Raw genomic sequence first — 7,882 nt, 5'->3', positions numbered from 1 at the left:
AAAAAAAAAAAAAAAAAAAAGAAAATAGTGATGTAAATTCTCTTTCACCTAATTTATAAATTCAAATCTAATTTAATAAAAAGTTACCTTTTGTATAACACAATGAGCTGATGCAAGGTCTATCTGGAAGACACACATAAACATAAATGACCAAGAAAATTTCCGAAGAGAGCAGCATGGGGAGCTTGACTTATATGGGATCAGAATTTACTAAGGCTTCATCAAGCAGCGTGATACTGGTACAAAGATAGACAAATTGATTGATATTTTTTTTAAATAGAGAACTAAGGAAAAGAATCATACATGTGTTAAATTTTATTATGATTAGGGGATATTTCAAATCACTGGGGGTAATATTTCTGTCACAAAATTAATGAATTAATATCCTTTTTCCTAAAAATAAAGTTAAACCTGTACTTGCACCATAGACAAAAGTATTCAGATGGTACCATAAAAATATTAGCAGGGCATAATGAAACATGTTTTTTCAACTTAGAAAATAAAAATATTGATGGCATTTGACTACAAGTAAATTGTTCTATACAAATACAAGCCAAGTGAAAAGCCAAGAAATAGACCAGGAGAAAATATTTGCAACGTCTCTTAATAAGGGGTTAATATTCAAAATGTATTAAGAGCTTTAACAAAACAATAAAGAAGCAATAGGAGATTAAGCAAATAACTTACCTGGAAATCTAGAGAAAAGTAATTCATATAACTGAAAAACAATGATGCCCAACTTTATTAATATACATAGATTTATAAATTCAAATATGAGGTCATATACTGTTTCTATTACCAACCAACTTGGAAAAGAATTAGGATTGATTCTGTTTAGCAGTGACAACTACGTGGAAAACAGGTAGTCTTATACATTGCTGGTGGTACTATATATTCTCAAAATATTTTCGGAGGGTGACAATTTCTGCTGAAGGTTTACATTTTTTATACCGTAATTCTACCTTTAGAGATTTGTGCTTTATAGAGAAACTCACATAGGCACAGAAGATGCATATACATCCTCACAGCAGCATTGTCTAGACTCGAGAATGAGAAAAACACCAGCAATTGTCTAAATCTCTACCCATAAATTAATAAGCAATTTATTGATCACCTATAATAATATGAAGCTGTAAAGAAATGAATTAGGCCCACGTGTATGGAATAAATCAGGTGGAAAAATGTAGTCACAGAGTAATAGGTGTTGATGCCACTTATATAGAAAGAAAAAAAATCAATATTTATATGGGTAAACAAATAGAAAAACCGTTCAAGGGGATTATCTCTGAGGAGAAGAGTAGGAAGGGGAAGAGAAAAGGCATACAATCTTCACAGTTTTTACAGCTTATATCTTGTATAAAGAAAATAAATGCATCTAATATGATTTTTGGGGGAGGAAAAATATTACCTCATAGATTTTTTTCTAGGTACACTCTCGGACATTTCAAAGGCAGTAACAAAGAGAGCATCGCCTCAGTTATAGAAACTTTCTTAACAAGAGAAAATGTTGAAGAAACTGCACATACTGTGCTTGGGCAAGAGAAAACTTATTACATTTGCTCCAGGGAACAGGGCTATGGCCATTGGGTGAAAATCCCAGAGATAGATTGTCATTCTCTAAGCATTCGAGATACCCACTTGTGAAAAGGGCTCGTGTAAGGCTGTGTGAGCCGTGGGTCCCTGAGGAGGGAAGCAGAGACGGGGTGGCCACCTAGCAGGTTTGTTTTAGAGGCAATAACTATACCAGTGGGTAAGTAAAGAGGGGGTTAGGGAGAAAACTTTTCCACCCAAGCATCTGGGATTCCAAATGTTCTGAGTGATGATTAACACAAGAATCACGCAAAACCTCAGTTGCAACCCATGAAGCAGCTTGGATTGTGTGAAGAACCGAGTCTATGGAACATCTAGCTGGATGGGCACAGCTTTATGAGAAAATGCCTAGAGTTTCACTCTTCCATGGATATAGAACTTAAGTTCTCTGTCTTAAGTTTCAGGCCTATGGTTAATCCTATAAGGGTACGTGTGAATCTCTCTAAATGTAGAATATAAATATCTTAACACAATAACTAAGAAAATGACATGAAGGCTATGTTAACCAGTGGATGAAAGTATTTCAAATTGTATATAGAAACAGCACACTGCACCCCATGATAGTATCAATGTACACAGCTATGATTTAATAAAAAAATAAAAAAGAAAAACAAACCACAGACCAGAAGTATCAGCTTCTTAGAAATGCAGGCTCTCAAGCTCCACTGTAGACCTAGTGAATGAGAACCTGCATTTTAGTAGAGCCACCAGTGATTCCTATGCATGCATTTGAGAACACTGGTCTATCCCCAAATCTATAGAATTCCTCTCATACCTGAACCTTCAAAGCCTAAATGAAAAGAAACAACCAACTACAGCCTGGGCACAATGGCTCACACCTGTAATCCCAGTGCTTTGGAAGGCCAAACTCACTTGATGCTAGGAGTTTGAGACCAGCCTGGGCAACATAGTGAGACCCTTTCTCTAAAATTTTTTTCTTTTTTGAGACAGAGTCTCATTATGTCACCCTCAGTAGAGTGCCATGGCATCATAGCTCACAGCAACCACCAACTCTTGGGCTTAAGTGATTCTCTTACCTCAGTATCCCAAATAGCTGGGACTACAGGTGCCTGCCACAATGCCAGGCTATTTTTTTGTTCCAGTTGTTTAGCTGGCCCAAGCCGGGTTCAAACCCGCCACCTTCAGTGTGTGTGGCTGGCGCCATAACTACTATGCTACAGGTGCTGAGCCTAATTTTTTTTTTTTAAATTAGCCAGGCATGGTAGTGCCCACTTGTAGTTTTAGCTACTCATGAGGACAAGGCCTGAGTTTGAAGTTGCAGTGAGGTGTGGTCACTTCCTGCATTCAGGCCTGGGTGACAGAGTGCAACCTTGCTTAAAAGAAAGAAAAACAGCACATCACATGAAAAATGAAAAGCCCAAATGATTAGAGGTTTTGATTTTATGTATCCTGACCATGGGGAATAAGGGAAGAAATGACTATATGTGTATGTAGACATGCACGCAGAGTGAACTTAACTCTTCCTAGCTATCAGAGAATGGTGGGTGACTGTTTTACCTTCCTGGGAGAGTTTAGCCTGCCTCTGCCTTAACAAATGAATATCAGTCTCAATTTAATTAAATATTGAATAGTAGAAGATAAACATCTTTGAGACTTTTTATGTTGATAGCTGTTATTACTTGGACATCTTTAATGTCACATTCTAGGTTTTATGGTTTATTAAAAATTCTGTTTGGGCAGCGCCTGTGGCTCAGTGGGTAGGGCACCAGTCCCATATACTGAGGGTGCTGGGTTCAAATCCGTCCAGATTGGTCCCAGCCAAACCACAACAAAAAAATAGCTTCGTGTTTTGGTGGGCGCCTATAGTCCCAGCTCCTTGGGAGGCGGACACAAGAGAATCACCTAAGCCCAGAATTTGGAGATTGCTGTGAGCTGTGATGTCACAGCACTCTACCAAGGGTGATAAAGTGAGACTCTGTCTCAAAAAAAAAAGAAAAAAGAAAAATTCTGTTTTTACAGCACGTTCATAGGTTTTTCAGGTTTAATCCCTTAATCTTGATTTACTTGACTTTTAGCATTTTGTTCACATCAGGATTATTTTGGGTGCAGTGGGTGGGTGGGAGGAGGGAGTTTATAATAACGGAAGCGTGAATAACCTCTTAAGATAAAAAAGTGTCTAGGTAATTGGAAATAATCTAATTAGCAGCTACAGCCTTAATAAAAGTCTGTTGGCTTCCAGTTGATTGTACTAGCTCCATTTCCTGAATCATTCTGGTTTCTCACGCGTGTGCAAAGACATCAATGGAAAATAATGAACTCTCCAATGTAGGGGGACATCCTAGTGATACCTTTTGCTGGATTTTCAAAAAAACATTGCTTTTCCTAAAGTTTTCTTAACAAGTTGTGTTGTCTCTCAGCAGGCTCTGCAGAGTTAGAGCATATTCTACCCCACTGGCCCCAGATGGAAAATACTCTCTTGAAATTGGATGGCTTTTTAAGTGTAGCTCTCCACAGCCTGCTCAAAGAAAAAACAAAATAATAATCTTGAACAGAATGCATTTAGTAGCATGCTCTATAATTTCCCTAGCATCCCACGTATTTGGATGTTTTTGCTTTTGGCAGTGGAATTTTTCTAATTTAATTAACTCATTAACGTTAGCAGATGACACAGTGTGAAAATTCTTTTCCCTAGCCACTTGTCTAAATATTCTTTCCATCCACTGGGGTTATGGGCACACTTTATTTATTTATTTATATATAAACTTTCTTTCTTTCTTTTATTTCTATACTGACTTTCCCCTTAAGAGTTCATGAGTAACATGTAAACATTTTAGGTAATGAATTAGAAACCTTTCTTAAAGCAATAAATGGAGCAGAGGCAGAGGAGGGAATTATATAGTGGGGAAAATCTTTACAAAGAAAGACTCGGAGAGAAGGAACAGATGGTTTGAGAAGATCAGCCGGAGCTGAAATACTTATCCCAGTCCAAGCCCCTGAAATTCTGTCTCTTAGTTCTTAGCCCGTAAGTGAAGGGGCAGCAATAGCTTTTGTCTGAAAATCAGCTACAAACACCAGGAATAACAACAAAGGCAAGTCTTCCAGGATTAGCCCAATCAAAAGTGACTCTTCCTTACCAAATCATGTATTCATTGATTCACATGTTTATTTTACCTTGCATTTTACTAATATATAAATTGTACTCTTAGATTTGAGGTTTCCTTGAGATTTCAGGATATATACTTTTTTCCTCCCTGCCTTGTTTCATTTTTTTCTTCTTCTTTTTTTTAAATCTTCCGTGCCTAACACAAGGTCTAGAACAAAACAAATACAGAATAAATATTACCAAATTTTGAATGAAAGGAATTTTTTTGAGCAATTATACCTCATAGCTATTGGGTATTTACTCAAATATTTTAAAACAGACATTGTTTTAATCCTCAGAGTGATCTTGCTAGGGGTATATTGTTGTGATTCTTATTTTAATTTTTAAGTGAAAAACTGAGGCTAAGTGATGCTAACTAAATTATTGAAGGTCGCAGGACTTGCAAGTGAAGTGGCAGTTGTAGGATTTGAACTCAGAGCTGACCAGGATGCAGGATGCTGCTACCCCAAATGATGGTGACAGGGGACAGTCAGGAAGTGATAAAGAAACTTCTTTGTGTCCCTAGTGAGAGTGGACACAACTTCCAGTTTCTTCAGCAAATGAGTCAGTAATGGGAAGGATTGATACTGAACTGTGCACTAACCAGGTGGATTTTATAGTATGTGAATCATAATCTCAATAAATAGTAAAGATTAGAAATAACTGAATTTTGACAATGTTAAAAGTCTCAGGCGCTTTCTCTGACTCTGTTCCTGTTAGTTCACATTCTTATCGGTGCCGTAACTGTTTAGGTTCATGTTGCTGCATGTTGAAGAACAGCCCAGATGTCCAGATCCAGACTTTGTGCCATTCTCCGGTTCCTCTGTGGAGGTAACCGGTGATGTGAGGATGGGGCCACGAGAAAGTGATGCTTAGGGCTCTGGCGTGCTTTTAAACCACTCACTATAGATGCTCCTGAATAGTCTTGGTGAGAAGTTAAATAAATGTTAACAAAGGAAACTGTTTCTTCTTAAACCAATGTTCAACATCATGCAGAATTTTCCTCCCCTTTCAAGAAAAAGGCTGTTGTCACGTCTCTCTGAGACTGTTTTCCAGCCACTAATTTATCTGACAAGGATGAATAACACATTTGGGAAATTTGTTAGCATTCAGTCTTCTTCCAAATCAGTTTCAGGAAGCTATTAAGATTTAAAAGACATCGAAAATCACATAATTTTGTATCTTTTTATACTCATGACCAGAACGGACACACTTTTCTGTGTTGGTTAGTATTTTTTAGTCAGCGTACATGTGAATATATACACACACGTGCACATATCCACACTCATATACACCTGTGCACACGCACACACACCTGCTCACATATGAACATCCACTCAACACAAGTTCCCATGCCCATGCCACACGCACATTTATATCATGAATGGTGTAGCAATGCAAGAAAGTTATCTGGCCAATATATCTTCCAAAAGGAAACTGCTGTGTGTAAGTGTTTAATATATGAGGAAAGCCAACTTCTTTCCCTCCTGTAGACCTAATAGATCAGAATGAAAAGATTTCAATACAAAGCTGACTGGAGTTCCCAACATTCTTCTTAGTAGCTAGAGGAAAATTGTACAATTTTATATGTTTTTCTTTTTCTTCCTGCTATTTGTGCTTTAAAAATGAGAGCAAGAAGCACGCAGAGAGCGGTGGGGAGAAAGCAGGGGATGGGGCTGGGAGCATTTGGGTCATGGTTCTCCGCCACTTGTGACCTTGGCATTTGGATATTTCTTTCCCTGAACCTCCAAGTGGTGGCTTCACTCTTGAGTTTCTAAGATATTTGTATATTAATTTGGAGTCTAGAGTTGATATTTCTATTTTTAGTCAACATTATTTTCTGAACAAAGGAAGGATAAGATTCAGCGGGAATATTGGTGAGCCTGGGAGAGTGGAGACAGCGAGAAAGGTGTTATCTGAATGGTTCGTGTCTGACATTTCTTGCCCTTTCAGTCACAGTTTGAAGATTATGAATTGCTAGGTGCAGTGGCCAAAGAAAGGCAGGTGATGCTGCCCACAACCATGTGTCCCTCAGGCTTTGAACAAGGGACAGAGACCAAGAAAGGGGTCATCCCTTCACCCTCTCAAACCAGTGCCTTATTAGCTGCACATTAGAGAGATTGAGGGATCTTAAAACAGTGATGCCTGGCTCCCACCTCCTGAGAGCCTGATTAATTTGGTCTGAGGATGGGCCTTTGTGACTTTCCAGGTGATTCTAAAGCTTGGGAACTGCTGCTCTTAACTGGTGGTTGCCAACCCTGCTGCTCTGACCATACTTTAATGCCTGGGGTCCCCTGCCCTAGAGAGTCAAGTGATGTTGAGTGTGGCCTGGGGATTAGTGTTTTTCACTGGCTGAAGATCCCCAGGTGATTCTAAAGTGCAGCCGGGGTTAAAAGCCCCTTGTCAAGGGCAGGAAACCTGGTGCTCTCGGCATTTACCCTTGACACGTTCTACTGTGCAGCCGACTTTCGTGGGCCCACACCGTGGGGCTGGTGTGGGGGGTGCTGCTAGGAGTATACCAATGAATTTGACACAGTCTCTGTTCTCGGATGTTTACGAGGCTGCAAACAACATTGTGTTGGTTGTTGCTTAATGGAGCCAACTAAAGAATCTCTTGGACCTGGCTGTGGAGGGGCTGTTTCAAGTATTATCTCATTGGAACTTCACTATACCCTGTGAAAATGGCATAAACAATGTAAACTTACAGAAGTGGGGGATCTGCTCAAATGTACACAGCAAAGGAGCTGGGAAGCAAACCTTCTAAGGCCCACGCCAGAGAGCCCTTCTGGCGCTTCCATGAGTAAATCAAAGCAGGGTAGGAGGTGAGAGACTCAGAAAGGCAGAAGTAGTTGAGATGGAGAAAGTGCTCGGAATGTGTGAGGGTGTGTGTGGGTGCCGGTCAGGGAATATGCCTTTGAGATTTTATTCAGTGGTGCAGTTTCGTTGCTATCTCTAGAAAATTATGCAGCCTGTTAACAAAGTCTAGCAGAAAATAGAAATTACTGACATCTTTAGAAATTTTAAAAGTCTGTCTAGCAGCTCAGCGCCTATGGCTCAACTGGCTAAGGTGCCAGCCATGTACACCAAAGGTGGCGGGTTTGAATCCAGCCTGGGCCCGCCAAACAACAATGATGGCTGCAACCAAAAAATAGCCGGGCGTTGTGGCGGGCGCCTGTGGTCCCAGCTACT

This window comes from Otolemur garnettii, unplaced genomic scaffold, assembly GCF_000181295.1.
Source record: "Otolemur garnettii isolate 467f Iridium unplaced genomic scaffold, OtoGar3 scaffold00080, whole genome shotgun sequence".
NCBI lineage: Eukaryota > Metazoa > Chordata > Mammalia > Primates > Galagidae > Otolemur > Otolemur garnettii.
The sequence above is the reverse complement of the archived record's forward strand: the minus strand, read 5'-3'. Positions refer to the sequence as shown.